The sequence below is a fragment of the Coptis chinensis genome, chromosome 7, assembly GCF_015680905.1.
Source record: "Coptis chinensis isolate HL-2020 chromosome 7, ASM1568090v1, whole genome shotgun sequence".
Lineage (NCBI taxonomy): Eukaryota > Viridiplantae > Streptophyta > Magnoliopsida > Ranunculales > Ranunculaceae > Coptis > Coptis chinensis.
This window is the reverse complement of record NC_141462.1, coordinates 41383852-41409430: the sequence shown is the minus strand read 5'-3', so window position 1 is coordinate 41409430 and position 25579 is coordinate 41383852. Positions and strand designations below refer to the sequence as shown.

General features: G+C 33.7%; 1 long non-coding RNA gene across 1 annotated transcript; it reads right to left on the bottom strand.

Moving 5' to 3' along the window:
* Nucleotides 1-20746: 20746 nt before the first annotated feature.
* On the bottom strand, nt 20747-24013 carry LOC147487577 (uncharacterized). The gene is made up of 4 exons (XR_015201919.1): nt 23945-24013; nt 22538-22576; nt 21525-21615; nt 20747-21033 (listed from the first exon to the last, which is right to left on the bottom strand). It is a non-coding gene; the product is annotated as an uncharacterized LOC147487577 (long non-coding RNA).
* Nucleotides 24014-25579: the final 1566 nt, after the last annotated feature.

Here is a 25579-nt window from a genome sequence, read left to right as displayed (position 1 = left end):
GGCAGAAACAGTGCACAAAGTCAACAGAACTTCCGAAGACCATATCTTTAGACTCAGAACTCAGATATGGCCCTACCTTATGTCAAAACGACCGACTCGGAAAGAGCTTTCCAATGGTCCAAGCCTTGACCCAATCAGAGGAGCAGAAGTGGACGAAAAGTCTGTTGAAGCGAACTGCAGCTGAAGAGGTTTTTTTGGACCGAAAGAATTGGGTTTTGGGCCTGATTCTCTGGCCCAAAACATGGCTCCAAGCCCATGCACGATTTTTGGATCTGGATGTATAAAAACAAAAGCTTAGCTCTTTGTTAATGGTAGTTAGTTAGACCTAAATTAATATATAGAATTCTAGATTTGTTTTAATTAATTAATTAAGTTTTAGTTCCATCACAATTCTTGTTTTAGATTAAATTCTTGAATGATTGTTCTTGATTGATTAGATAAATAAAATAGTTATTATTCAATTTCGTTCTTGTCATTTCCATTCTAGATCTAATTTAAATTCTTGTTCTTATTCCATTCTAGCCATTAAATTAGATTCATTATTGTTTAATTAAGTAAATCTCAGTTTCTTACATTATGTTTAGTTTAGATTCAATGGAAAATGTTAGTTTGATGAATCAAGGCTAAAACCTCCATTAGAGGGGTTGATGAAGCCTTGATGAAAACTTAGTGGTTAGTATAGAATTGGTTGTAGAATCTATTCCACTCTAGAAGGTCGTGTTTAAGCCATGAGAATGGGTGGACGACCTCACATGCTAGTTAGTATCCGGTAGAAATGCCATGAACACTAGGGATTAGACTCGAAATTCTTGCCCGTGAAAACGTAAGAATCGAGATACGACAATCTATACTAGGTTATTAAGTTGGATTCGAGGTGGATTCAATTCCCTAATTTATTTATCTAGATTCAAACAATCGTATTTCCGTAGCTTCGTAGATTAACTTTAGTTTATATTTTATCTTGTTATTTATTATATCTTAGGATATTTAAATTAACGCGTCTTGTTAGCATAACATTTTAGTAAAGCTCTCATTGACTTAAAACTGATTTCTTAGACTTAGAAGACAATCCATGCTAGGGAACTAGGAGTGGAGCGAACTTCCTACTCCACTTAGTGCAATTCGCATCGAGAGTAGAAGCTTTGATAATTGAGATAGTAAAAGAATAGTTTTAGTTTACTTACGCATTTGAATTCATCGTTCATTTCGTAGGTAAACTATACATTTAACGGTTATCACACATACTTGCCGAAATTGAAGTCAATGTTCAGAAGATATGCGTGTCGGAAGTTTGATGTTTTTTGGCACGTTAACTTTGTTCTGACCTAGAAATACCCTGTTTGAGTCTCGAGCTTTAGTCAGGCTTCATTGTGCTTCACATGGGCTAAATCGAAATACTTCATGTAGACACACTGTTCTGTGCTTAAATACTGACTTTATCATTATTTTTCCGTTGATTGTGAAAACTTGTAAAAACATGAAAATACAATTAATTCATGATTTACACACATAATTAATTAAAATATTATGTCTCTATGTGGTTTTATGTTACAGTTTTGGGTGATTATCACATGTTTAGATGAAAATGTTGGAGGCAATGTTATTTTTAACAAATGTATGCTTGATTTTAATGCTTTTATTAATGATTTAGGTTTGATAGATCTCGATTATAAGGGACCAAAATTTACATGGTCTAATAATATAATAGATGTTTTAAAGATCATATCATTAAGCGTCTTGATAGAATTTTAGCTTTTACAAATTGGTTAGTGATGTTTCCTCATGCTACATTTAAAGTTGTTGTCTGTGATGCTTCTGATCACCTAGTTTTAAAGTTATCTTTAAGTGGTAATAAAGAGAAAACTTATAAACCTTTTAGGTTCTTTAACATGTGGTTTCAAAATGATACTTGTAAACCTACCATTAAAGATGTTTGGAAAACAGCGAACCATTATAAACCTAATTGTAATATGATTACAAAACTCACAAAAACTATAATTAAAATGATTGTTTGGAATAAATCTATTTTTGGGAATGTGTTTCATAACATTAGAGAGATCCAAACTAAACTAGAAACCTTCATGGAGAAAACTTTGACTAGAGACATCTGTGAAGAGATTACAACTTTCAAAATTCAGCTTAATGAGTGGCTGGATAAAGAAGAGGACATGTGGAAACAAAAGTCTGGAACTCTTTGGCTCAAAGAGTATGGTAAGAATACAAAATACTATGATATGTCTACCTTATACAAAAGGAGGAAAAACAATATAGACAAACTCAATGATGACTTGGGTAATTTGCAAGAAGGTAGGGCCAAGGTGGGTGAGAACATCAATAAGTTTTTAAATAATTTGCAAGAAGGTAGGGCCAAGGTGGGTGAGAACATCAATAAGTTTTTAAATAATTTGTTTACTTTTTATTTACCTGGTATAGATTCTAATATAAGTAATCTTTTCAAACATATTATAACTAATAGAGAAAATGAGTTTTTGGTGACCATCCCCTCTTGTGAGGATATATGGAGCTAGTGTGGTAAAAAAGATGGGTAGGTGCTCTAAAGGCCCTTGGACCTGATGGTTTTCAGGGTTTTTTTTTTTCCAAAACTGTTGGGAAATTGTGGGCCAAACTGTTAGTGACTGTGTCCAAGATTTCTTCAAGATTGAAGTCCTTAACCTTTAATTCAATTAAACTTTTATAACTCTGATTCCTAAAATCTCTACCCCTGAACATATCTCCAAGTTCAAGCCTATTAGTTTATGCAACTTTGATTGTGTACAAAATTATTTCAAAAATCCTTACTAATAGGCTTAAATGTCATATCCATAAGATTGTGTCCCCCTTTCAAGGTGCATTTGTTAAAGGTATGAACATTGGTGATAATATTGGTTTAGCAAGTGAGATTTTTTACAACATGAAAAATATGTATAAAAAGAATGATGGTTGGGTGGCTTTAAAGCTAGATATGACAAAAGCATATGATAGAGTTGAATAGTCTTTTTTAAATAATATTTTTAAAAATCTTGGGTTCTGTAACAAGTGGAGTGGGCTTATCACCTAATGCCTCTCTTATGTATCCTTTAAAGTTCTTTTAAATGGCTCCCCCCTTGAAAAAATCTTTCCTCAGAGAGGTTTGAGACAAGGTGACCACTTGTCTCCTTACCTCTTCATTATGATTTCTGAAGCCTTATCAAGAATGATCAATCATGTTGAGTCTTTAAATACCATTCATAGTATAAAGATTAGGAGGTGTGCTTTCACATAACACACCTCTTATATGTTGATAATTTACTTCTTTTCACTAAGGCATCCTTGAATAAGGTTGATACTCTTAAATTTATCCTACATGCATGACTATTGTAAAACATCTGGACAAAAAATCAATTTTGATAAGTCTAGTATTTACTTTAGTAAAAATGTACATGGGTAGACATAAGAAAATCCTGAAAAGGTTTTGGAAGATGAGAGATTTTGATAACAAGGATAAGTACCTAGGGGTTCCCATTCACTATGTCATAACAGTTGATTTAAGACGGCTCATATCTATCGAGATTCCACTATTTCGACAGTTACTGACTGTCTCATAGGCTGTCGTAAAAATTGCTGTCGATTTTGTTCTAGACGGTTAGTAGCAATCAAAGATTTAAAATAAAAGGACAGCTAACAGCCGTCGAGTACTGAAATTTGTGGACGGTTAAGGGTTGTCCTTTAGGGGTCAAAACAACTACTTCAAACTGTCTACAATTGCGTCTTGCTCCATCCAAAAAATGAGAATTTCTATTATAGACGGTTCGTACCAGTAGAGCATTGGAAAAGAAAATCCACGTGCAACTTTAATAATATGATTTGATTTGCTAACCAAATAGTTTAAATTTAAACTGCACTGTAATTAAGAAACCATAAGAAACTGAAATAGAAAAACTTCTTTATATTATTCCAAAATGTATACAGTAACACTGAAGTATAATATACCATAAGCAGTTAAGCACTTTAAGTTTGACAAGATACCAAAATATTTGAACTCTTGAATTGTTACAAGACAAGCACTCAGCGGCTAGGTAGTAAACACTACCTAAACTTCAAAATATACAACCTGTACTTGGATTTACAAGTTAAGGCATGCCAAGAGAAGATATATTTTTGTCGATTCACAACATATCTATAAGCTTCATTAGTGAAAAATCACATAATTTTTTGGCCAAGTGATTATGTCACCAAGCACAATATCTCCAAGTCTTCCATCTCCTTCGTATAACGATGCAAAATCATCAAGTATCTCATCGATTCAGGACATTATACGAACTTGGAGGTGTCATTAAATAGGTGCAGACTTCTCCAAGTACAACCACAGTATTTGTTATGAAACTCTTCAATTGACAAGTTGTAGATTGAGGTCGGATATCGCGTGAATCAGCACAAACTGGGGATTGTTGTATTTCCTAAATAAATAAGAAAAAACAACAAAATTAATATAGAGTGAAGAGACTTTAAAATAGCTTATTGAACACAAAAACCAAAAGCACCCAAGTTTGTTGTTCCTAAAATCAGATCCCTTCAACAAATAAAATCAAACATGTAGCAATACCTAAACAAAAGAAAATTAACATAGCTATAGGATGTGGACATAAAACCTAAAATAAAGCTAGTACAGAACAACTTTTCATACTATAGATCTTATAACAATCAATATCAGTCTACTTAAGAAAAAACTTAGCTAGTACTTATTACGAAAGCTATGACGGAGAACCTAGCTAATACTTAGCTTACAAAGCAATACCATATACATTCTACCAATAAGTCTCCAGTGACCAACCACTGACATGGTTCACTATATGTGAAGGCCTCTATTATTGGACCAAGGTCTTCTGTGGCCTTTAGCACACTCACAATTATTCTACATTAAACATGCAATAACAATATATGAAAAACTTAGATTGACAAAATAGATAGTCTAAGTTGCGCCTAATGCCCTAATTACATGTGTAAAAACACACATACTGTGTGTATTATTATATAGTATCAAGCCATGCTTACTGTAGAAACCAAAGTATCACTTGTAATAGGCAATAATATATAACCACTACACAGATTAGTCAAGATTTAGATTTTGCAAACCACTATGAACAACAAGAAAAAACCTCAATGAACAAATTAATCAATCAAAGAGGACATAAATGGGAAAAAATGTCTTGTGAGAAATGAACAAATTAATAAATCAAAGAGGACATAAATGGGAAAAAATGTCTTGTGAGAGCACACGAGATTTTACACAACAACAAGGTAATAGTTATAATAAAATAGAAAAACAACAAGGAAAAACATTCATAGAGGTCAATAATTAAGTGCAATGAAAATTCAGCCCCTAAATAATAAATAACAAGGCACCAAAACGCACCGAAAAACATTAAAACTAAAGTTTCCTTTCCTTTTCATTTGAATTGATAAAAGATGTATGAAAAGACTCCCCTGAGTAAAACATGAGTACCTAAACTATAGCTACTGCAGAACAAAAAAGAGAGCATGCAACAAATAGACCTAAGTACATAATATGTTACCATCCTTGCATCGCGACCTGAAAGAAGAACACGTCGATCATGGACCCTAGCACAAGTCCCTAGTGGCTTACCAAAAGCACTTCTCATCCCAGTCTGGAGTCTATCAGCTCCAACACACGAAAGCATCTTGTGAATCCTCAAAACATGGAAAGGGTGCACTCTGACTCTCAAATGAAAAGCATCTTCCCCAACAAACTTAGTCATATACAAGTTACAAGCAATACGAGCAGCCTCAAGAGCCTTAACATAGTTACACATATATATATATTGAGCAATACGAGCAGCGTCAAGAGCCTCAAGCAATACTAACTACACATGTACTCTGCTCATAGTCTTAGTCTAGACATAAATTAACAAATTATTACCTGAGATGCATTTCCAAGCCTTGAAGATTGTCTTTTAAGGTCTGTGACTTCATCCTCAAGTATTTTGCGAGCCTTGTCTACTTCATCAAGTCTCGCCATGATCGCCTCATAACTTGACTTATTGCTTTCACGTGCTCTCTTCTCTTGTTGAGCAATCTCCTTATAAGGAGCTGAAGCACAATAAAGTCTTTGTGACACCACTACCTAGACAGCAAACACACCCCCTTCCATCACGACTAATACCCTATTAAGCAAACAAAATTTTAGCTAGAACTTTAAACAAAACCCAGTAGCAAAACAAAAAACAAGCATAGTATGTGAGTGATGATGGAAACATGAAAACCGTAGACTAAGACTCTAAGAGCTTGGCTCTGAGGCATAAAATTATTTTAATTATATTTGACTATGAAACCATGCCCATACCCATTCTTAATAACCCTCCCAACACCCAACCATATCCTTCTAAAATTCGATTGTAAAACAACAAAGCAATCAATATTACTTACTAGTCGAGTCATGCAAAAACCGGTTCTTAGACAGAATTCTTGTTATTATTTTGAGCAAGGGACAAAGAAGCTGAAATGCACATGGCTAGTCACAAGGCCCAACATTAATGTCATTACACTGCATATAAAGTTTATGGTGTCGAAACACTAATTTTCCAAGTTCCAAATATGTGTGAGTTTTATTATAGTAATAAGACAGTCCCAATGCAACCACTAATGCATGACATAAAGAGTCTTATCGAAAAAAATATAAAAAATCATGATATAAAGAGGGTATCAGAAAACTCTTATATAACATAAAAATTCATGAAGGGAGAAACCATCACCATACCACGCAGTCAGAAACAGCAAGGAGCAAGTAATAAACACAAAAATCATTGTTAGACATGATGAAATATCACAATCCAGCTTGATAATGAACCGTTAATTACCACCCCCTAAAACTAGTTCATCTCAATGGAGACAATATAAACAAATGAATACAGCAACAACCTAAACCAAATAATATATTCCAAGTTACATCTACTTTTATCATCACTTAATAACATTTTGTTCAAGTACCACATAAAAAAGTAGCAACCTTTACCAAATTATCATCATCTATTATAAATAAAGTTAAACCTTTTATACCTTGCCTTGGAGAAGCAGTGAGAAAGATTCACCCTTTCCTTGAAGATAAATTCCAACGGGAGAAGAAAAACATCTCACAAACTTGTTAAACTGAAAAAAGAAAGAAAAAGTTTGAAGTTTTGGAAATTCAAAAAGAAAAGAACAAATAAACTAGTAAACCCCATAACAAAATCACCTCGATTTAACTGAGAGTGTATTAAATTTCGTATACCCCTTCAACCCTGAACCTTAACTTCCTGGATTAAGTGAACCCCATCTACAAAACGAATTTTCAGTATCAATTTCAGTTAACAAAAATAAATAAAAACCTGAGAGAGAAAGTAGTGACGTACCTTTGCAGAAACAAAGAAGGGAGAAAAAAAATAGCGTGATGAGATAATAGTATTTGGGTAAGTTGTGAAATTTGAGGGGGAAACACAAAATTGGTCAATTTTTTGGTGGCAAACGGTTTCTAGGTGCTCAAATTAGAAGGAGGTGGTCTCGACAATGTGTTAAAGGAGGAAGTAGACAGATAAAGATTGACGAATATGAAGTGACTTGTAATAGCTGTCTAACACAAGATTTTAGCCGCGGTTTATATTTAGACAGTTAGAAGCCATCCTATTTTGGGGCATCATGCCTATCATAAATCCTTTCTTTTGACGTAGTGTAAGGGTACAACTACACTCACATACTATAATCCTTTCTTTTGCCTTGCAGTACATGCAGACGGATATGCAAGTTACAAGTCCATTTTACAAGATTTCATATAGACAAGCCTGAAAATATGTAAGAACCAACATAACCTGAAAGGGAATAATAAAATTAACTATGAATCAGCTTAGCACAATTAATAAGAAATCCGCCCAATGACACATGAATTCCAATGTTTTAAAAGATAAATATGCAATGGTACCCTTATTTGCTAATCAAATTTTCATTCATTATGTTCTTTATTTTCCAAACACTATATATATACCAACTGACTTGGCACAAACAAATAAACAAAGCCTTGAGTATTTGTAACACTGAAGGTTGTACCTTGAACCATTATAAACATATAGGTCATAGAGTATAAACAATTCACAACACCTTTGCGACTACCCTTGTACGTCAATACTAATCCTTTACTTGAAATATTCAATTGTAAAACAATGTTATACCCGTATAGATTTAGAATTTCTACACATGGCTCAAGATTCCACGATCTGTAAACACACAAGCACACATGCCCAATATTGTTTGTTCAATTTCAAAATTGCACCAAACGCAATCAAATACAGAGCCTCGGCAGACGAACTACACTGAATCCAAACTTTGAGATTGATAAGAATGAGGAATGAAATCAGAAAACCAATCAACAATATAAGCAATGTATCATTTGTGATCTCAAGAAGAAACCAATGCAAAAGGGGCAAAAAAAAAACAAATACGGGAAATGGAAACGGGAAAAAATGGTAAACATATGAAACGCAGATTTGGAAGATAATCAAGCATAAGGAAATATTTGCAACCATGACCCCCTGAGAATGACAACTCTACCACACAGCTATATGCATTTGAACGTTTTCATCTAACCAATAATAAGTTCCACAAAAAAAATCAGTTTTTGAAGGAAATGACATGACATGCAAGAACCAGACTTCAAATACCCACTACTTTAACTATTAGAGTTCATCACAGATTTCAAAATGTAGACAAACACATTCAACCATAATTATATTAGAGTTCATCACAAATTTGGCGGCAAGTCCCACGTATAACGCATCGCATCAACATTAGCAAACAATAAAAATGAAACATTTAAACAAAATAAGATATATAAAAAAAAAAAAAAAAAAAAAAAAAAAAAAAAAAAAAAAAGTGAAAAATATGCAACTTTCTACTTTCTAAATAATCTTCCTAGAGCTACACATAAATTGAAAGAGAGAAAGTAAGGAATTCACCAAACAACAAAACTTTGAGTGAAAACTGGTTTAGGAATTTTGTCAAACGAGCTGCAACCACTCAACTGTAGTAACCTAGATTTCACATAAACAAAACCAATCAATTCACACTAAAGTGGTTACACAACTCATTCCACTAAAGTTTGATAGATAAAACACCAAGATTTAAGCTTGAAATATTACCAAAAACAATCAATTCGCACTCCTTGTTGGTAACTTGTGTTTGCCACCCCAAAAAAAGAGAGATTGAAACAAGGAACAGGAAGACTCAAGGTTTAAGCTTGATCTTTGCGTGACAAAGAAGAGAGAAATGAGAATTCGAAAATAATTAGTAACACCTAAAAACCCACTCTTTTATTTTCCAGCAGCAAAAGAGAGATCGAAACAATTGACTGAAAAGAGAGAGAGAGAGAGAGAGAGAGAAAGCGCGAACGTTTCAATTTCATAAAAAAAATTTGTTTCCCACGGAAGTAGAAGAAGGTGGTGAGGAGAGCCGTCCAAAAATGTTGAAACTGTCTAAAGGCATCACCAATGGGGCCTTCATATGGACCTTTATCTTTAAATTTGAGGGACCAAGTACAACAATGGGCTTCCAATGAAGCCCCTATATGGGCCTTTATAGATACCATCCTTCAAATACATCTCCATTCCTACCGATTGTTTTAAGGCACCCGGCCCGTTTCGCTAATTTTATGTCCGGTCCGTTTCGCAAATTTTATGTGAGTAATGAAAACATTGAATTCACTCCCAAACTAACTCAAGACCCAAACATCTGCCACTATTCCAATAGAACTTGTTATTATAGAGTCTCTCACGATTTTAATCTTACTTTTAGAGGTTGCATTGTAGAACCCCTCATTTAGAGGTTCTCAATATCATGTTTGTCCTTCATCCTAACCTCTAAAATGCTAATGTGGCCCTCTATTTTGAGGGCCTGCATTGGTGATGCCCTAAAAGGGTTTTTGGGCCATCGATTAATATGTAGTGGTTAATAGATGTCCTATTATAAGTGTAACCTGTGTCCTAAATTCCCAGTTTTGACGTAATGATTGTTTTAACTGATAGCAAAAGTCAAGATGTTAACTACCTAGCGGATTCCATACATGCAAAAATCAAAGGTTGGAAGGCTAGGCTCTTATCAAAAGCTGGAAGAGCTGTGCTCATTAAGGTAGTTGCTCAGGCTTCCCCTCTCTATGCCATGTCGGCCTACTCTTTACCAATGTATGTTCTCAATGCTTTTTCAGGTAACAAGCCTATTTTGGATGAAATATCTTAAAGAAAGAATTCTAGCGCCAAAAGGAAAGCCTAAATATATAGGACATCTTACGAAGACTAAAACTGATTGGAAAATAAGCCAAAAAGTCAACGATCAACGATCAAAAGTCAACTAAATGACCAAAGACCAAGGATTAATTCTCAAAGGCCCAGAAGACTTGTCCTTAACTCAAAAGTCTACAAGATCTAGATGAATTCATTTCATCTTATATAGTGTTTGTATTTGAAAAGTAATCCATAAAGCATAAAGTAAAAACAAAAGCAAAGTGATTCACAAAGATGATAGAAGAGGGCAAATCTGTATTCATGTAAATGTTCTCTACAAAAATGAAAAAGATGGAGAGAGAAAGTAGTTTTTACATTTTTAGGAGTAGTGTAAATTAGATAGGAATAGGTTTAGAGTAGATATAAGTTTTTATTTGTTTTATCTTATTTTCCATTGTTATCATTTAAGTTTCAAAGCTTTATTCAAATACAAAGTTCTTTTCTTTGTTTCAACCTTGTTTCAATAATTAGTTCTTTACTACAACTTGCTTCATGTAATCTTTTCTTTACACAAACATGTTCTAATCATTTGCAATCCATCAAATGATTAGAACTTGTTCTTAAACATTTTCTCATTCCATACAACCATTCCAATCATGTTTTGATCACTAGCATTCCATACAAATCATCCAAAATATGTTTTAAATTATTAGTTTAATCTTTCAAACATTATTCAACATACTTTCATTTAGTTAATCATTAGACAAAGTTAAACCATAAAAATAAATATAGCTTCACACCTAATCTTTCATAAGAACCATTCCTATATAGTTCATTAGCAATCCATTAGCAAACTTCTATAAATCTCATCACACTTATTTGCACAACTAGTTAGCGTCTGGGTGATATTAGAGAGGCTCTTGATGGCGGCATATTCACAATGAATCTTTCTTTGAGAGCCAAGTGGCTAGTAGAACTATTCCCAAGACAATAGTGTGGGGGATTTGGTTAGAACGCAATAGGAGAGCATTTGAGAACAAGGAAAGGGATATGCAGAAGATTTTGGTGGATATTAAAGAGTTATTGTATAATTGGTCAAAAATGCGTATATCTTTAGAGAGTTGAGATTTATTGATTTTATTTGTAATTGGAATATACCAATATTGTAATTTTGTTTTTAGGAGTCTTGTGGGGATGTGGTTAGCTACTTTTAATTTCTCGCTAAGGGTTAGTTATCTTGGTTGTAACACTCTTATTATTATTTATTATTGGGAATGAAATTTAACTTCTACGGATCCAAAAATAAAAATAAAAAAAATAAACATGATATCTAAAGTTTATCATCTTATTTTGGTTTCCGATTATACCATTAACTAAAATTGAAACTAAATTTACAAAACAATAATTTTCCAAAGGATTATTAGTTATTTCATGTGCTATGAATGAATATTCACAACTTTTTATTCAATTTCCCATTATAGCTAGCAGGTAAGATTATTGTTTATGGAGCTAGCCTAGCTTACGATATTGGTTTAGAACTTTAGATCAACATGTTGAAATTCTAATGAGTAAAGCAGATGAACTTCTAGGTTCCTTGAAAAATGGTCCAACGAGTTTTCTGTCATATTATTCTATTATTCTAATGTAATTTATGTGATTCTAGGTAGTTGTTGTTAATGGGTTTATTAGTGCTTGATTGTTTGATTATTTGTGAATTTATTGTTTATTTTTGGGTGTTTGGGGATTCATGTCATTTGAGGAAACTAATAGGACTGAATGAACATACTTGGAATTAATAATGAACATTACATGTGCATATATTGTTAAAGAAATATTTGGAATTAGACTTTTTGTGGAGGGAATTCTTTATTGCATTTGTTATGAAAGGGGACTTAGCTCATTGTTCCAAGAAAGCAGAGGTTTCTTTCATGTTAAAATTAATAGAAGAGTGCATGGTGGAAACCAAGTTAACTCTTAGGATTTTGTATTGTACCTCAATATGTTGTGTTGCTTATCAGTTTCTTCAGTTTGGTGGCAATGAAGACGAGGTCTGCTACTGCATTTCTTGGTGTGGTTATTATGGTTCTTATAACTATTTAAATTTTATATGTAGGGATTAGAATGTTAGTCCATTCAAGTTGATTTGTTTGCTTTTCACTCTTTAGATCATGACTACCAATATGGATTCGATGGTTTGATCCTCTTTGGACAACACGTGCTTGAGGAAGGTCAGTAAGAACTCACTGGTATACTCTGATTTTCTTATTGTCCTTTATCTATCGTGTGAGGAACGCGCTTATGACATTTTGTAAAGCCAGAAATGTTGAAACTATATGTTGAAAAGATGGATTGAGATGTAAGGAAGCACCTTGAAACATTGCCAAGGCAAACAAAAGATCCGGGTAATTTTGCCATTGAATTTCACTGTAGTTATACAGTATAACACACGACGACACAATCTTGATTCTTTTTGTTGTAAGTCCGGCATTTGCCGGTTCTATAGCTGCATTTACTGGTGTGGTTATTATGGTTCTTATAGGCATAGCTGTTTAAGTTTTTTGAGTAGGGATTAGAACGTTAGCCCATTAAAGTTGATTTGCGTGCTTTTCACTCTTTAGATAGATCAGATGACTACCAATATGGATTCTATGGTTTGATCATCATTGGGCAGCACGTACTTGAGGAAGATCAGTAAGAACTCATTGATACACTCTACTCTGCTTTTCTTATTGTCCTTAATCTATTGTGTGAGGAAGGTGCTTATGACATTTTTAAAGCCGAAAGTGTTGAAACAATATGTTGGGAAGTTAGGAAGCACGTTCAAACGTATTGTCAAGGCAAACAAAAGATCTAGGTAATTTTGCCATTGAATTTCACTGTAGTTATGTAGTATAACACACGACGACACAGTCCTGATTCTTCTTTTTGTAAGTTCGGATATCGAATTTTGTGTTTCAATGTGCCTGCAAATTAAGGGATATTGATGGATAATGATTTTTGCTAAAATTTATGTGTGGTGAGTTCAAAATCTAAATTTGATTAGTGCAAAATCAATATCTGAACCAGAAAATGGATATATGATTAATTTGCAGTTGTTTTAGTCAACTCATCATTATTGACACAAGTCCACTTCCATGCACTCATCAGAACCTTGCAAGAGCTTAGGTCAGATTGAAACTAATATGTTGTTGTTTCCATCTGGTTACAACCACTAGAAAGCCATTTGTTGAATGGTTCCTCTCTGAATAGCTTCATTCTTTTTATCCTTGACAAGAATCCTATAAAACTAATGATCGTTTAATATTCTGCTTTGTGATCCCTTATCTTTCGCTTTTAGAAAACATTAATATAACAAGGGAGGGAAGTTTTATGACCCACGGCTGGGATTCCATCCTATGGTGGGATGAGTAGTGGTTAAGATGCTCTCGAACATAGTGTGAGCAAGATTAGGAAATTAGAGAATTAATAAGCACAATTATTAGGAATAAAGTTTTGAAACCTTTCACCTTCCAAAGTCTCAAAAGCCTTCGGTTCACCAAACCGCCAAAGCCATCAACTTCGATTATTCACCAAAGCATCAACCAAGAAGAAATATGATAAATTTAATCAATGCTTTCTCTATGTTCCTCCCCTGACAAGAGGTGACTACTTTGTTGATCTCTGCATATTCTCTCTTTTCTCCCTTATTCTATTGTTTGTGTTAGGACTTTGGAAGGAAAATTCATCACCAAAAACACAAGTTTTATTGAATCTTTTATTTTTTGAAAAAGGTTTATCATTTCAATTTCTATTGATTGATTTTACTAGATTTTAGATATATTCAATTTCTCCTTTCCTCATTCTATTGTTTGAATTGGTTTCATTTGGAAATCAGATTTTCCTTTGTGTTTTTTCCTACTGTCTTTCCTTTATTGCATTTATAGTTCGACGTCTTGCATTAGCTTCACAAATCATATGTTCTCGAGGATCTTTGTAGTATATATGGATAAATATGGACAATACTTGGTATGCAGATTCTTTTATCTTTCATGGGTAAATATGTATGTTCTTTAATCTTATTAGAATCATTTTTATTGTTCAAGACATCCAATAGTCGTGATTAAACTTTCAGGATTATTGTGGGCATGAATAATTATTAAACGGTATGGCTCAGTGGCATATGCTATTTTTGTTTAGTGTTTCTATTGCTTCTTTTATTATTGTTATATCATTGAGTGGGTTTCAAAGTTAAGCCATGGTTTCAATTTTGTTCGAGTTTTTCCTGGGAACAAAACCGTTGAACCTTATTTCAAAGGGGTTTGTACAAAGGTGCAATGATTAGGTCTTTGGTTTCTCCACTACCTTTTTAAAATGTGATTTGTGTTTGATGAATGGTTGTAAATACCATGCCAGTACCAATGAAATGGAGTGTAGTTTTATTGAAGGGGTAAGTATAGGCAGAGGGAACCAATAGTTTCTCTTGCTCCACTCCACTTGAGTGTGAGCGAGACATTAGTAGAAGTTGTAATTTGTAATTTATGTGGTTGTGGCTGTGAAGGACATTGTGGGGGAGCTTAATTGGAGTTCTATCATTCTATTCAAGTTGCTTTGTTACACCATCTACTGATTTTCATTTTATATATACTTTTTACTGTTTTGACACTAATAACTATCGTTGATTACATTGTTTTGCTATGAAAGAAATTATGGAAGAGCAAAAGGATGTAGTAAATCATTACAAAACAGGTCCACCATTTATTTCAATTTTAATTACACTATTTATAATTGATTTTCATTCATTGGGTTTCTATTTTCATATTTCTTGATTCATTAGATAATTTTCGTGTAGCATTCATGGTGAGTCGGAGCTGTTGAAGTTGAAGAAGAAGGAATAATCATAATTGCATAATCAACTACTGTTCTGGGACCGACAATGTTTTCTCCGACTGTGTGAGGTTAGTTACACCAGTTATTTTTCTGTAGCAGTATGACATGATCCGTTATGCAACTTTGCTAACTTCATACTAAGGTTAGTTAATTATTCTGTTCCCTCTTTCCAAACATCATTGCTTCTGTTCCTAGGTCTCAGAATTTTTTGATCTATATAAATCATGTAAGCTCAGATTTAGTACATTAAAAGTTCCGAATAAAATCTTGGACAATTTATAAGAATACTTGAAAAGTCGGTTGTCTGAAAGGAAAAAAACAAATTAATTGAGAAGTTGTAAAGCAAAGTCTGTTACTGCTACATGATCTTTTTCCTCATGGAACTGCATAAAAGAGAAGCAAGTAACCTTGGGATGACATGTAGTATTAACAAGAAGTACTTGCATATCCAGATTTTGCAAGCCTTCGGAAACAAAGAACGAGGACTATTTATGCATAATATCAGACTATTATGTTAAGTTGGATATATCAATTAGCTTAACTAAATCACTGCCTCACACACATGCTAATTCAGGCAGGTTCTCTTTTACTTCAGTCCAACTCATTGGCCTTGGGTGGAAGAGATTTGCTTTTGGTAGGTTAAGCTGAAAGACATCGATGGACATACCAAGGGAGTTTTGATAATCTTGCAATTGCACTTGTTTGAGCTACTTACTTGTAAATGTAACAATACCAACTACTACCTTTTTCTTCTTGCTTCAAATTCTTATTGTGCTTCTGTTTCCCTGCCACATAGATAGTGAGCTAAACTACGTATTGGTTAAGGTGCACAAAGAGTCTTTCACGCATCTAAATATTTAATTAGATTAAGCTTACACCACTTTATGATTATTGAGTTTCTTTATAAAGTGAGCTAGAAGAACACCATCTCTTCTTAACAATAAAAGGTTAGGTGGTGTTTACAGTGCTTTTATTCTAAAATACCAAGTTGCCAGTCCATACATGATACAACATTGATAGCAGGGAAAACGACATGGCTATTTTAAAATCTGATTTCTGCTTTAGAATTGGCTATTGCACATACACCTGTTGATTGGGGTGGGTCAAGTGTTAAATGATAAGGTTTTTAGAATTGGCTATTAGAACTGTTACTAAGTTTAAATGTTAAGGATTTTATTGTGATGTGACAACAACTCTTATTATGATTTTACTATAGTCTTAACTCAGGCCACCTTATTGTATATCAGTGATGAAAAATATTAATTGGTTCACATTTGTCTTTTATTTTCTTAATTATTATGGCTCCTAGGTCAGGTTTGTGACAAAGTTGACTCCACGTGTAAAGTCGAAACAAAACAGAACTATGGTTTTCCATTCGCTTATTTATCATTCTTTGACATTTAAAGGTTTTCTAGAGCCTCATACAAGTAAGTAGCTCCCTTTATGTTGGTTTTTGCATCTCTTCAATTCCTTATTTTGGTTTAACATTGTGAAAATTTCTTAGATAGTTGGTATGGGGGATCAGTTGTCGATAATATATCATAACTTCTTCATTGCTATTTCAACTACTTGGCATAAAAATTTAATTTATTTAATGTATCAAATGTATCATGCATAAATAGCATTAGGAATACAATTAATAATATTTTAAGCTTTTGCAGCTATTTTTAAGTTTTCTTATTATTATTATTTGTAATATGTGGCGGCGGCTAAAGATGGTTAAAATCACAACTAATTGGAATGGAACTTAGTGGTATACCCCTGTATGGGAGTAAAGAGAATGTTTGACATCTTAGGTGGACATATCTAATCGATGAATGTATGATGGAAATATTCTTTGGTTAAGTGTGGTTAGGTCACAATGGTAATAATTGTTTTGAAGACAACCTATAAAAAAAATTATTATTTTTGCTTCACAGGTTTAGAACTTCCACTTAATCAGCAGTGTCAATGACTTCCTCTCTTCATATGCAATGTGTTTATTTTCAAGTTAAACAGAAAAATATGTGTGCGTGTGTGTTTGTGTTCAAGTGCATCAGACACAATTTATTGCTAGTATCTTTAGATTGCAGTGGCAATGCACATGATTACTGAATATTTTACAAGCATATCTTTTTCATTTAACAGACCTTTTATGTTGTAAGGAGAACAAATTACTATTACACACGGAACTGGTAATCTAATATGCTTAAGTTTTTACCCAGACTGGAAGGGCGTCGGATTATTTTTACAGTGACAAGCCTGACTAAGCTTCATCCGTTCCTGTTTGCAATGTGTAGGGGAACTTAACAAGTGGTGCAGTGATTTCCTCACCGCCCTCGAGAGAACTCTTTTCTTTATTAGAAGGATACAGAAAATAATGTTGGACAATGAAGAGAATGTCAAAGAAAATAGATACCTGCAAAAGATCAGTTCAACTGATGTTAAAACTTTAAACACCTCCTAATCATGATGCACTGCTGGTAATTTGTTATGTCAAATCAGGTGGATCTAAGCAGTTCTACAGTCTTCTATATGTACTGAAGAGTTGGCAACTTGGAAAGTCCCCCAGGTTAGTGTAAATAATTGGGAACAGAACATTATGTAAACCATGAGGCACATGGAGTTTGGGCATTCCAGCCTTTTAAGATTTTAGTTAACGTGTCTATATAACATGAAATGTTCATTTTCTAAAACTTCAATTTACTTGATACCTTTGATTTACTATTTACTAAATTTTAACTTTAGCTTCACTACTGACCCCACAAAACGTTGAGAGCAAATCTCATTCCAATGAGAATGGAAAGCAATCATTCCCCAATTTGAAATGGAATGACGACAGAAAATTGAATTATAGTACGATATGATTATATGAGTACACGTAGATATGACCATCACTTATATTAGAATTCGTTAAAGAGAGGCAGGGAAGTGCTTTTCTAATGAAAATGTAATTCTAAATTGAAAGCAGAGTGTACCAAGGAAAGCAGGGTTTTCCCAATATTGCCATAATAGTTTACCCATGAGCCTGCAAAAGCAAGGATGATAGTTTAGTGCAGAAACTTGGTAACAGACTAACAGTTCCAACTGTAATTCTTGGTAAAATAACATTGGTGTAACATGCATGTGATTTGTGAAGGATTTATACATAGTGTTCGTGTATTTGCTATGTACTCAACTGTGTAGTTATTACAAAAGAGGTGGTAGGTGAAAGTGTTGGCAAACATGAGGTGGGGCGAGTGACACTATAAGGCTTGGGGTGGCAGGCTGAAAAAAATTGCTCAGGCGTTGCCTAGGCAGCTCGCTCCCAAGTGTTGCCTTTAATGGTCCAGGATCGGCAAAAGAACATCCCTTCTAGGAAATGGGTTATAGATAGTTACTATGAATATCTGTCAGTTGTACAACTCAAACTTCTTTTCGTAAGCGTATAACTTTTAGGATGCAATTTTTGGAAACTGCATTTATCATTCAGCCAGGTAGTTGAAGTGTTCAACAAGTTTATTTAAATGTTTGACTTCATCAAATTTTGAGGTTTAGTTCTTCTATTATGTATATTATTTTTATTGTATTTGTTTAGCAAATGTTATGGTTTTAGTTGAAGGGCTATGTACCTATGGCTTTGTCCTAACCTGAGAACCAATCTTCTCCTAATTGTTATTACTACTATAAGTAGGGGTGCAGAGACAGCCAGGAGGTTTGCATCATTTTCATGATGAAATGTATTATTTTTTCTAACTAATTCAATCACATTATTTTTTACCTTATAGTTTCATCACATTTAAACTTTCAGTCTTATTGGATTCTTTCTTATTGGAGACGAATCAGTGGAGCTAAGCAAATAAAATCATTTCTCCGACACCAAAAGTATATCTCAGATGAAAATCCAAAGTTCTTTTGGAGAAATTATGGAGTTTTTGGTGAAAGAAAGCTTCTATAAAGGTAAATGATTAGATGAGAATGATGCTTGGTCAAAGCTTAAGACTCAGGAATGATGCTTGATTATCCAAACCCAGAGTTTGTTGATGACGATAGCTATGTGTTCTTTCATTTTATGATGAACATTAATTTTCTTCACCCACGACTTTGTGCTTGCTTGGTAGCCCTGTTTAGGGTCATATGGAGAGCCCATAAATGACTGCATCTCCGAAAGCAATGGCAATATTTTTTGTACATCCGATTTCCAGTTTTGGAAGATTTTATGTTCTCTTAATAGATAGGAAAGATCTATAAAACAAATGGCCATCTCATGTTTGTATGAAAAGTTCAAAGTGTATAACTCTTAGAGGAATTGTTTTGGTCATGATTGTGTAATTAAGTTCTTGTGGTTTGCAAACTCATTTTAATTATACTGCATTAACTTTTTTCTACAACTTGAACTTTAATCAATTGTTTTTGTTGCTAATTTGTTATGAAGTGCAAAGTGGTTAGGTTTTTCAGTCATTTTCTCCGACACCAAATGTACATCTCAGATGAAAATCCAAAGTTCTTTTTGGAGGAGAAATTCTGAAGTTTTTGGTGAAAGAAAGTTTCAATAATCCTAAAAATGAAATGTAGACACTAATATTATATTCAAATACAAATACCTGTCAATACCATCTACGTGCAGAGCACGTGCATTTTGCTAGTAGTTATATAACTATCGGGGAAAAAAAAGTATTAATAGTTATATATACAACCAATTAAAATCACACCTTATCATACAAGGAAAGTGACATGCAAAATGGGAAAAGAGATGTTTCAGTTTATTTGTCTCCCATTAAAATATTTTTTTTGATGATTCTATTACAAAAAAAAAGGGACAAAAACATGTGAGCTATGTATTATATACACATGGTTTGTTGGCTTGGGCTGCAGCTTAGACTGAAACGCACGACTGTTACTTATCGTATATGCATTCTCCCAAATAAATATGAGGACGTTACTATCGGGAAATCCTCAGCTGATCATTTTCCCAACAGGGACAAAAAAAAACAAAAAAAAATGAAATGCCTTGATTTTAGATAGAAAAAAAGAAAATATTCCCACGATTAAGAATTGAAGCTAAACCAACAACCATCTTTGCTCTTCCCTATTTAGTTGCTCAACCGAACCGAACTGGAAGATTATTATTTCGTTGAACATAAGCTCGAATTCCCAATGTAAACTCTTCAAACAAAATTCTTAGAATGTAACTTCTTCTTAGATGGTTGTGATTTTAAACTGTGAAACTGAAATTGTACACTGCTGATGTTGATTTATTTCTTATATTGATTAGTGTTCTAACAAGCATAAGGTATGCACATTGATGAGTGTACACTACAAAAAAACAGTCTATAAACGACAGCCATTCACCGTCGTTTTAAGTCTAAAACAAGTGCTATGGTCTGTTGTTGGGGCCGTCATAAAAATGGCTGTAGTATTTGAAAAACGACGGCCCGGGACACTTGTTATGCTTAAAAAAGAACGACGGCTTTTAACACTTGTTATTTAACGACGGCCTTCAACTGTGGTTTTCTTACATATTCGGTCCACTTTTTAAAAAAGTAACAACACCCCATAGCCGTTGTTTTTGCACTACTAAAGGGATACCGGTTGGTATTTTGTTATTTATTATCCCATGACCTGCTTATACCTGATAGCTTTCCACCATGAAATATATAAAAACAAATATAACACAAGCTAAATAAATGAAAATATTTCATTTCATATTTCAAACTCAATCCCAAGTAACAAACAAGTCTTGAACTTGAAAAAAATTAAAAAAAAAAAAACGAATCAAAGTACACCAAAGGTTCTTCCATTAACTCCATAAAGTCAATAATCTCATCCGCTACAATCCTATACGCATTTTCAGGTACCGTACCCCTCACGGTTGCTAAGCAATCTTCCAACAATAATAATTCTTCCACAAAAACTTTGCAACTCCCATGTAGATTGACATGATGATGACGCCTCCCTTGGAATCGTTGCACTACAAAAAAAACAATCAATTGATGAAAGGCTTGGTAAGCAAGCATACAAATATGACGTAAAAAGGGATGGCAAGAGAATAATGCAGAATGCTCCTTAACATATGTTGTAGGCATACTTGTAAATAAACTAAAAATATACTAGGATCCATGTTGATGGAGCAAAAATGTAAATTACCATGGCACTTGATTTCTGATGGTGTTAGTGATGCCTCTCTTAATTGCCAATTCTTTAAGGAAGTGGTAGTAAAACCAAAGGAAAGTTGTAAAGATGGGCAATCGGATTTAAAGCTACTAAAAATAGTAGAAAAATAAAGACACTTGAGCCATTTGTCGATCTGTATGTACTATTACACATGTCACCTTCATGTAACAATTTTATGTTACTCATTAATTATTTAGGCATTTCGCCAACAACATGATTTACATCTAGTTGAAACCTGTAAAGACCAACTCCAGACCATATATAAAATCTGTCGAGATAAATCACTACCTTAAAATCTGAGCACTCCAAATGCTACCGGACTCCATCTGGTAAGACCTATACCAAAGTTGTTGTAGAGAGGTAGATAATCCGTTTCATCCTGGCCAGCGATACAATATATCATGTTGCAATGAGATATCTAGTGAGGTTCTAAGAATTGCAATCGAAGAATTCATGATAGTTTATAAATATATTATAAAAAAGAAGCACAATGATGTCGAAATAAGACTTATTAAAGTAAAGAGTGAAGCAATTACTGCAAAAGCCATATTAAAGTAAAGTAGTAAACCATGTCAATCAAGTAGCTCGGTCATACTAGAGGGCAATCTCACCCTCCATCGAACTAACACATTGTCATAACAAAAGCAATGTGGCTCTTTACAGAAAACCTCAACAAATGCTCATATAAAGGAAATACTAATATTTCAAAACTAAGCTAGCCTTCAGTCAAACAAAGCTTGATCACTGACTGTAACTAATGAGATAGAGTACTTGAGCCTCTTGTCCCACACTCTGAATGCGTAGAATTCTTAGTGTTTACATCCAGCTACAACTGCCACCCCAACCTTGCACTAGTACTTCGCAACAATCTATTCCATCTCAAGGTTGAAATTTATAAAGAAATATAGCGTACTCTTTGGACTAAAGTACAGTATTTGTAGTTCTTGGCATGCATCACTAATACCTTTATATGGGGAACATGTGTATGAAGAGAGTGACAGAGAAGCACTTGGTTTGCGCTATTACTTATCTCATTTCATAAGTCCAATTAAGATGTACAAGTGAACCTTGGTTTAAGTGCAAATGCATTACATATGAAAAGTAAGAACTGAACAACCAAGTCATAGTTATCAATCTTCAAGAACTCTAGGAGACAATGCCCAAGACAAACCTCACCTTTAGTACATGGTCTTATAGTATTCTACTTTATTAACTTTCCCTAATATATATATATATGCAAGAGAAAGGAAGACAAGTAATAAAAGAAAAAAACACTTGTCAAAATATGATGGGTAACTTACTAGTAGTAAAGGCGTTTGTAAAGGCACTTTGTGGAAGTACTGCAAAATCAATACACGAAAAAAAAAATGAATATCTCCTTGAAACAACAAAAACTGAAATAGCAATAACACCATAAAACAAGGAACTAACATACTACCAATGACCAATCAGCTATGAATTAAATACTTAAGCGACCAAAGTACTTATAAGCTTCTAGCAAAGTCATGGTCTTTGGGTAGTAGTAGGACTGGTATGTATAAACTAACCATTATGATGTACATTGTCCAACACCTAACAACTGAATGAGTATGCTCCGGTGAATTGAACTTGAGCCACCCCAAAAAAAAACCAACCTAACGTTCAAACAACATAAAGTACATAGGTTGCCAAAAATAGAAGTTTAACAATAATTTATTATCTCACCATAGTGTCTACTGCGCCATAACCATTTCTCCATGTCCAAATGTTCCAAATGTTCATGAACAAACTAATCCCATGCCAACAAAAGAAAAGAAAATACAAAACTTATTCCTAAACAATATTAATCTGCCAAAGTTTTTATTAGTCCTAAGTAAGCAAGTTTTGTTACAACCAGACTGATCCCATGTCAAATACACCCAATAAGTTTTCCAATTCAGTTTTTTAAATACCCCAAGTGGTGGATAGATTACCTTCTGAAGTCAAAGGTCAATTGGAGCTTACTTCGGTGCTTGGCATCGCTTAGACACTAAGAAATCCAACAACCCAAAAGAAAACTAAAAGAAGACAACCTTACACATACTACCGTCAGCCAATACATGCATGATATAATTCCTCACAAACACAAAAGGATCAATGTGGATATCACTTTTTTCTACCAAAGCATAAACCAAAAATTAACTATGGCCCTTTATCGAAAAATTAATCTAGTGTAAACTCGACACCAAGTGTAAAACTTAACCTTTTCCTATCAAATGTCTTTAGTCAATAAGCTAATCTCAACCTACACTTTCACTTATCAAAGGGATAATTTACTGGGATGTATCGGTTATTCTTGTTGATGGGTGGTGGCGGTACTCTCAAGTGAAAAAATTACTCTATGGAACTAAAAAGATTTAGGCAAAAGCACACATTTCGATTATAGCATTTGGTAACTACGGAATAGAAATAGTAATAATTGTTTCCTTTGGATTTTAACGCCCATCATTATCCTAAAAGTAGAGAGATCAGAGAGAGAGAGAGAGGATAAACATCAAGTATACACCATTGCAGATCGAATCAAACAAGTCATAATATACAAACAAACACCCCTAAATTTCACACATTCATTTCTTCCAAAAATATTTATCACAAACAAACATAGCAAACCCAATTCCATAGAAAAGATTCAATTTTTTCTCATTAGGCATATAGATTTCTATAATAACATAATTTAGTTAAAATTGTACCTGTTAATCAATGATTGAGAGAGAGAGATAATTAAAGGAACCTCTGAAGAACCAGAATCCAAATCCACCTGAACCAATAGCAAAAATGGAGAAGAAATAAAAGTAGTTAAGAAGTTTCAGCGCCGAACTATAACGATTTGAACTGTAAGACAGAGAGAAAGAGTTCCCGATCAAATAGCTGCTGCCAAACAACACAACAATTTTATCGATTTTTCCATTGAACCAAATAAAAACCTAGAACATAAATTTCATTACTTATTCTTTTCTCTGAGTTTCTAGTTTCCTTTTCGATTTTTTAAATTTTCATAAACCCGAACCAAACAACTAGAAAACAATGGCCCTTGGGTACAATACGATTGCTAAGCCCACTTGCTTTAAAACTAAGGCTATTAACCGTCGTTTATGACTGGTTGTGGCTGTGGCTTTTTGAGCAAATTGGTGTAGTGGTAGGGATTGGAAAAAATAACCGCCTGTTGTTATAATCAGTGCTTTGTAGGTCGTCAATGCGTCCAAGTGGAGAAATGCTTAAGTAGGCTCGCATTTAGTATTTTCCTTTCAAGGTAATCTTTTCATGGATTGATATCTTTTATTATTGAATTAAGATATTGATATATACGTCTTGAGCTCTGGTTTTTCTTTTCCCGATTGTATCCATGTTTGTCATCTTTTGATTAAGTGTAATTTTCAGTGAGTTCATTTAAGCAACATACTTTCAATAGTTGTTATGTATTGTTGAGTTAATAATTTAAGATAATGAACTGACCCGATTTTAGTGTTCTTTTCTTGCAGGCATTGTTCACATTTGGAGATATACAAGCACTCATCTTTATGCCTAATCTTAAGACTATGTAAATAAAGAATAGTCGATAATCTTTGTATTTGAGTTCCATTCGTTTCTAATTCTATTTCAACTAAATTTTTTTTTTTTTTTGAGTGTTTCAGGGAAAGCATCAAACTTCATCTTAATCATTGATTACGTAAACGCACAGATCCCCATTTTTCAGAATTTTTCGGAGCAACTGTCAGTCGGAAAAGACTTTACTCCGGTTTCTTTCGCTATTGTTAAATGTTTCATCACCAATTTCACTTCTACTCAACGAGGTATTTCATGCAATTCCCCTTTGTACAGTTAATTTTAATAGTGTGGTACTTTTATATGGGATCATGTAGTTTATTTAGTAGTTGTGTAGTTTTTTTTAGTAATTTTGCATTATGTTTAAGAAGATGTCTAGGGGATACACATCAATTTTTTCTTCCAAATGACTACTACATTCACAAGGCACCCAATTTTTAAACATTTGTACTGTAAATTTCTATAGTTAAAGAGATTGGAATCATTAGGCAGTCAAACATTTTAATTCCTTTGTAATCAAACACATTCTATCATGGTGGAGCTTTTCTTGATAAAAAAAATATTAGATCAATAACCTGATTAGTGATTACATTAGTTTTCTCCCACACAGGTACTGAAACTGAAGAGTTAAGAAATTCTTCAATGATCTATTTTAGTTTTCCTCCCACCATTTGAAGTCTCAAGCCTCTCAAGTTAGTTCTTCTCTCACCGTCTCACACAAAATGTAGGCAATTAAAGATCTAACGTAACTTATATGCATGACACAGGTTATCGTTGATAGG